Source organism: Aotus nancymaae, unplaced genomic scaffold, assembly GCF_030222135.1.
Source record: "Aotus nancymaae isolate 86718 unplaced genomic scaffold, 86718_ANA_hifiasm-v0.15.2.pri h1tg000051l, whole genome shotgun sequence".
NCBI classification, from domain to species: domain Eukaryota; kingdom Metazoa; phylum Chordata; class Mammalia; order Primates; family Aotidae; genus Aotus; species Aotus nancymaae.
In genome coordinates, this window is record NW_026988465.1 from 20,385,938 (window position 1) to 20,393,963 (window position 8,026).

An 8,026-nucleotide genomic window follows, 5' to 3' on the forward strand; every position below is an offset into this window, starting at 1 on the left:
AAATAGTTCTGCTCTGTGTTGTATCCAAAAGGTCAAGCATCAGGCACTGGAACAAAGCTACACAGGAAGCAACTCTTCCATTTCAATTAAATTGCCTTGTGGTGAAGACCCCTCCAGTTGCGACATGCAGGGTCCTTGCAGTCTCTTTGCCCCTACCCCATAAACAATGATATCTAATAGCAATCCCTCTACCACGTATCTTAAACACCTTGGGCCTGCTTCCAGCTTTAATCCTATCGGCCCCCACTTGTTATAGAAGTGGATTCTATTCTCGTCTGGCTTTTTAATTTGAAGTGGATTCTACTGTTATACTCAGTGTGCAATTGATTGTTACACTGTGATTATTCATCTGCATCCATGAAATGTTTCCCCAGATCTGACCCCTATGAACTTTGGATGGCTGTGCATTTTTAAAGCTCTAGCTACTCTGCATAAAGCGGAGTATTTTTTGAATGCATAGAACTTGTGTATCTTATTAGCAGCTATATTCCTTTCTGTAAGTATCCAGGCTTTAATAGATGTTTAAAAGATAGTTCTAAATGAATAAAGCAACAGATGAGTTAAAGTGAATTCACCACATTTCGGTTTGAATTTTGTTTCCGTTTATCAGCCCTCGCCTAGAAAGCAGCTCCTCATTTTCTGTTTTACTAAACTTCCACCAGCTTCTGGCTTACCTTCCTTCCCTTGTCTGATTTCTGTTTGTGTTTCCTGCTCCAGCATGGTCAGTTTCATCCTGGCAAGTCCTTTAACCTCCCCTAAATAATCGGACTTTCTCTATCAATCAGGCTGGTATCAAAAAGAGTGGCACCTATTACAACTGCAGATGCCAGGAAAGGGGTGTTGTCTTCATTACTCTTGGAAGTGTGGAGTGTTGCAACTACAGAAGGCAACCTGATGGTGTTGAAAATTAAAATGCACACATCCTTCAAACAAGCAATTCCACTATGGGAATCTCTGCCCCAGAAATAAAAGTGAAAATACATAAAATTTATCTATAAAAGAGTATTTACTGTACTGTTGCTTATAATGTTTTATAAAACTGGAAATGAATACCATCAAATGACAAATAATTTACAAATAATTATATAGCTGCATCACAGCCACGGCCATAAATTCATGCTATAACAAATTACTTTAGAGAAGAAAGATGTAGAAAAGCTTATATATGTTACCACGTCTGTAAAGCAAAATGATTGTTTTGTCAACTGTTCCCCATCTATGTATATTTTTATAGAATCATATAAATTCAGAGAATTCATATAAACACTTACTAGACATAAATATTGAAACATGGGTTACCTGGGGTATAAATGGAATTGAGGATGTTGGCATTGATCTAAGTAGAGGAGGAAACAGACGGGAAGGAGAGAACACAGCTCCCTGCAAGTCCCCCAAATCTGCTTTTTGTAAAACCATATATTCACATTCATAAATTTCTATAAAAATAATAGCAGATAGTTCTTACCCTACACCAAACATCGTTCTACTGTTCAATATATTATTTAATCTTCTGCCAACTTAATGAAATAGATACGATTTTAACCCTCATTTTATAGATGATAAAATGCAGGCACAGAGAAATTAAGGCACTCGGTAAAGTAGAAAAGCTAAAATACAGCAATTTGTGTTCAATCCAGACAGTTTGGGTCCAGAGAGCATACTCTTAACCATTCACTTTTCTGTCTCTTAGGGATGTGCAGTGAGTAAAGAAATAAAAAGTAATTCTTAAAGATGCACAATGTGGCAATTGACAGGATAGTATTGCTTCTAAATGGTGCATTTTACCATACCAGGCTAATCCCTTTTTTTAATTGCAGCCAATTGCATTTTTAAAAAAACCGTCTTAACTACATTTACTATGTGCTAGTACTACCTGTCTACTCATGATTGCTGTTCAGAAAGGATTAAAGCCTCCTAGATTACATCAGTTACACCTCAAGTGACCTGTCCCAATAGTCATCAAAAAACTAAGTCTCAAGGATCTCATTTCAAGAGCTGTTGATAGGGGAAATTAACTACTTGTCGCACGTGCTTTTTAGATCTAATTCTCCTTCTCACTGGAATAAGGATTATCTATAAAACCTTTTTGGCTAGAATGAAAGAAACCTCCTGTAATTAATACAAGCAGACTGCGGAACTATAGACCGCTACCCCTTATCGGACAGGGAAAAACCACAGTGAAGGAAATAGTGCTCTGAAATCGAAATTTGTAAAAATCAACACAAAATAGAGGTAAAAAGTCATCTGAATAAATGACTTAATATAAGAAAGGAGCCTGGGCCTTGAGGTCCACGCTCAAGCTAGACTCTGCAGTTAACTTGGCTAAGCCTCAGGTCTTTCCTTGGACAACCTGCGTACCAAGTGATACCCCTCAAGTGCTCCTTCCATCAGGCAACCTTTAGAGCTCTGATTTTTTTCTACTGAGTTCACTTAAGCAGCAGTTTCTTCATGAGCTGAAAAGCTACTGATTCAGCTCATCTTGTGAGACATCTCTTCCACGATACATTAAGCTTCTGATATTCTGGTGTCCAAATCAGTTTATTATTATTACTTTTTGCATTTGTTTTGGCCTGAATTGTCCTTCAACGTTTAATCACTTCTGAGGAAGCTGCTAAAATGAAGACTCTGGACTTGCTGAGAGGAAGAAACCTGTCTGTTACCTCCCAGGCCTTGCCCTGCATTCAGCCCTTCTCCCACAGTTTGACATCTGTGCACTGCAATGCCTCTCAGCAAAAGGGCTTTGACCATGGGACTGTCTGTCTTTAAAGATACATCTTGATCTTGACATGCATCAAAATGCTATTTGGACTTTAGAAGAGTAATGCCTAAGGTGATTCTAAATGATGGAATGGAAGAGGGACAAAATGAAAGATTCTTTCATTCTTAAGTAGATGGAGTATGCATTTGAATGCCTAGAGGGGAACTCTGATTGACACAGAATATATATATTGGGACAGAGGTTAAAGGTGAACAGAGAGGTTTTGGAATTGTCAATGTAGTCATTGTCACTAAAGCATTCAGCCAAAAGAGGCCACAAAGAGATGTGGAAAAAGGAAAGGACCTCGTGGGTCAAGGACAGACTCTTCTGAAAGAAGTAGGAAGATTTGGTAATAGAAAGGATGAATAGAAAGAAGCAGCATCTGTAATGAATGCTACTGTTCAGTAAGAATGAGTGGGATTTGCAGCATAAATGGGTGAATGGATGGATTGACATTAGGTGAAAATCAATGGCTTTTAATTAATACCACCCCAAAGAGTAAGAAGGATAATGGGGGCAGAGAAGTAGACGATTATACAAAATAAGGTCAATCCTGGTTAGAATAAATTAAACTTCCTATACATGGTCAGGAGTACTATGCTGTTTAAAAACAAAAAACAAAAACAAAAACCTAACTACTGAGTTTCAGTGGGAGGATACATATGGAAGAACAGGAGCTATTCATTTCAAACCAATAGTCTGCCTTCATAAATAATTGCCATTACTAAAACAAGGACCAGTACAGAGGTGGCCCTGATGCCCAGAATCCAAAGGTCAGCTCCCTGAAACGCTCCCAAATCACAGACGTTTACAGTGGCCTGGCCCTGTTCCATCTGTCACAACTTTATTCTGCCCACTGGATTTCTCCTACAACTAACAACTCTGAAAATCTCAGTTTAGAATTCCATATAGCAAAACCATGTTAAAAATACAAATTTTAAAAAGAGAAAGGTTTAGCCTGTTTAAAAAGAACACTATCAAAGATGTAAAGTTTTATTAAAAATAAAACTTCATGTGGCCGGGTGCGGTGGCTCAAGCCTGTAATCCCAGCACTTTGGGAGGCCGAGGCGGGTGGATCACGAGGTCAAGAGATCGAGACCATCCTGGTCAACATGGTGAAACTCCGTCTCTACTAATACAAAAAATTAGCTGGGCACGGTGGCGCGAGCCTGTAATCCCAGCTACTCAGGAGGCTGAGGCAGGAGAATTGCCTGAACCCAGGAGGCGGAGGTTGCGGCGAGCCGAGATCGCGCCATTGCACTCCAGCCTGGGTATCAAGAGCGAAACTACGTCTCAAAAAATAAATAAATAAATAAATAAATAAATAAATAAATAAATAAATAAAACTTCATGTATATAATAGGAAGAATATTAATTAGCTGTTTATGGAAAGGCACAGTAGTGAGGGATATAAAAAATACAACAGAAAAGAAAAACAAGTTTGAATATTAAAAACTACACTAAACTAGCAATTTAGACACTCAGATTACAGTATGAATCTACAAAGGTCATCCAGTGACAGACCAAAGAAATGGACAAAAAAATGGCACTGGCTCCAGCTTATGTGGTATTTTCCTCTTCTCTCATCAAAAAAAGCAAAGAGATGACAGAATATAGAATACCCTGAAAAGGACACCACAGAGTAGAAAACGCACAACCTCGGTGTGTTTAGTGTCTGATATAGTTTACGTATTTTCCCCACCCAAATCTCCTGTTGTAAAGGAATCCCCAGTGTTGAGGGGGCCTGGTGGGAGGTGTGTGGATCACAGGGTCAGATCCCTCACAGCTGGGTGCTCTCTTCCTGACAGTGAGTTCTTGCGAGATTCGGTCCTTTGAACAGGTGTGGTACCTGCCCTCTACTGTCTCTGTCTTGCTCCAGCTTTCGTCAAGTGAAGTGCAAGTTTTTGCTTTGCCTCCTGCCTTGAGTGAAAGCTTCCTGAGGCCTCCCCAGAAGCAGATGATAATTATCCTCCTTGTAAAGCATGCAGAACCATGAGCCAATTAAACCTCTTTTCTTTTCTCTTCTTCTTTTTATTATTTTTTTTTTTTGTGATCAAGTTTCCCTCTTGTAACCCAGGCTGGAGTGCAGTGGCACTGCAACCTCCACCTCCCAGCTTCAGTGATTTTCCTGCCTCAGCCTCCCGAGTAGCTGGGATCTCAGGCACCTGCCACCACACCCGGCTAATTTTTGTATTTTTAGTAGCGATGGGGTTTCACCATGTTGGCCAGGTTGCTCACAAACTCCTGACCTCAGGTGATCCGCCTGCCTCACCCTTTCAAAGTGCTGGAATTATAGGGGTGAGCCGCAGTGCTCGGCCACGCCTCTTTTCTTGTAAATTACCCAGTCTCAGGTATTGCTTTATAGCAATGCAAGCACAGCCTAACACAGTATCATTTCAGTATTTTAAAACAAAGTGTTGAGGACATTTAGAAAAGTTAATGTTTAAAATCACAGAGCTAATAAACTGACTTAAGGACTTGTCCCAATTATTAAACTTTAGAAACTATTTAGATATGCAAGTTAGAATTAAATTAACTTGAATGTTAATTGATAGCAACGGAAATGGTATTTATTTTTGCCTTGTTAATATATTGTTTTATAGCTTGCTCCTGATTCACAGTGAGCAAATCAGTAAGCTCTTCACAGCAATAAGCAGCCCAAAGACATGTTCTAATATTTCTATCAGCACTTTGACAGTGTACTGTTGGGTAAAAGAGGAAATGAATGCTGAGACGGAGATGTGCATTCGGACGGTTTGTTGGGGCATGCTCTCAGAAACACCTGAGACATGCATGCCTTAGAGACATTCTTCAGCCACTGGGAAAAGGAGTCTGCAAAGATTGAATTTAGGCGGTGCAGCAGAGCATCTACTTTGGTATAAAACCAACAGGGGAGATTCCGCAACAAAGACAACCAGTTAATCTGTGCTAACTTTGCCTCGGACTGACGGCTATAGCCCAACAGAACTTTTACACCCAAATTGTGTATGAGATCCTCATTATCCAACCACTCAGGCAGAGCTGGCTTGACCTTCACCTTTCCAATGAATAAAATTATCAATAACTGCCAAAGCAGGGAATATGTTCATCTGTAGCAAGAATCTTCCACAAGAATTGGAATCAGAATGTCATAAACCATCTTCAAATAATGGTTCTGAACACGTCTTTATATAATCTAACTACCTGGTATCTCCTAGTCATAGTTAACATCCATGCTTTTCTGATCTGGGAGAGGCAGTCAATTCCAGGGGATTCTAGTAGAGCGGGAAGCCTTTGGCAAGACCGATGTCCCACATAATCTCAGTCATGTATCACTTAACAACAGGAATACATTGTGGGAAAAGTATCATTAGGCAATTTTGTTATTGTGCAAACATCATAAAGTATATTTACACAAACCTGGATGGTACAGCCTACTACACACGTAGGTGTACAGGATAGCCTATTGCTCCTAGGCTACAAACCTGTACAATATGTTACTATATTGAACATAGGAGGTAATTTTAATGTAACAGTAAGTATTTATGTATCTAAACATCTATATGTAGAAAACATATTGTGTCATACTACAACACTGCAATGTCACTAGGTGGAAGGAATTTTTCAGCTCCTTATAATTTTATGAGACCACTGTAGTACATGTGACCTATCAATGACCAAAATGTCATTACATGGTACAAGACTATAAATGTAGAATAAGGAGACTTCTGCCTGAAAATCAGAGTGAAACAGCATAGCATATGGCCCAAGTGTCAAATTTAAGAAGATATTTGTAGAAAGAAATGTGTCTATCTCGAGGCAGCTGGCCATAAAGCCTATGAGAATAAAATTCTGGAAGAATTTCAAGGTTAAAACTTATGCTGAATTGTTGATCCAGAGTATTAACCATAAAAATCTCTCTTCTTCTTCTATCACCTTTTATCCTTCCTTTACCAACCTATGTTGGTAAACCTCATATGTCTATTCTTTGAGTTTGAACTTTGAAATCTTAAATGAAAGGGAAGAAGAACCAGGTTTTCAACTCAACGTTGAGTACGTGCTTATTTGCAATGTAAAATAAGTGATACCAGAAGACAGAGGAGTGAAGAGAAAAATAAAAGGATCCCACTTAGATTTAATGCAGGTATTTTCGGTCATGTAAAGATGTGCTTAACTCACATATGACCATTATTTGATTTTAAAACAAACAAAACAAAAACTTTCAAACTTTCAGTGGAAGCTCTCAAATGAATGGATTTTCTTTATTCGTTCATTACAAGTAGGGTTAGCCCTCTTATACAATGAAAAGTGAAAGGCCATTCTCTTCCCACTCATGCTTCAAGAGTGGATCTAGGCAACACAGGAGAGCATCCACTATGGCATAAAACCAACAAGCGAGGTCCTGCAACAGAGACAGCATCTGAATTCCCTACTTTCTTGCTGTGATATCAAAAAAAGTATTTCGTCATTGTTCTTGTTTCCTGGAACACTCGCAGAATCTCTGAAGCGATAGGAGTGTTTTTTGTATGCTAATGACATGGCTGGTAGGTGGGGGCCCCTGGATAGTTTCAGAATGGTGGCTGCTTACCAGAAAGACCAAAGAATTATTAGAAGGTGGTAACTTCCATTCCCCCAACTCACATTCAGAGTCGGGGAAAGGGGCTGGAAATCAAGTTAATCACCAATGGCCAGTGATTAAATCAATCTTGCCTATGCAATAAAATCTCCATAAAATGCCCATAAAATGACAGGCTTCTGAGAGCTTCTAGGTTTGCAGAACACATCAAGGTGCTAGAAAAACGTCTTAATCTATGTAGTGTAGCTATTAAGAAGGACATGAGGTTGGGTAATATATGAAGAAAACAGCTTTATTTGGCTCACAGTTCTGTGGACTGAACAAGAAGCACAGCATCATCATCTGCTTGGCTTCTGGTGGGAGCCTCAGGCTGTTTCCGCTCATGGTGAAGATGAAGGGAAGCTGGCATGCGCAGTGATCACATGGTGATAGAGGAAGCAAAAGAGAGAGGGAAGAACTGCTAGGCCGTTTATAATAACTTGATCTCTTGGGAACTAATAGATAATTGATGTACTCCAAGAGGAATCATGAAAGCATTAATCTATTCATGAAGTACTCACCACCATGACCCAAACACCTCCTGCTAGTCTCTACTTCCCAACAACACTACAGTGGGGATGACATTTCAATAGGATATTTGGTGGGAACAAGCCATAGCAGAGGGCATGGAAGCTCGGTGCGATCTCCATTCTCAAACCTATGGAGCTCTTCCA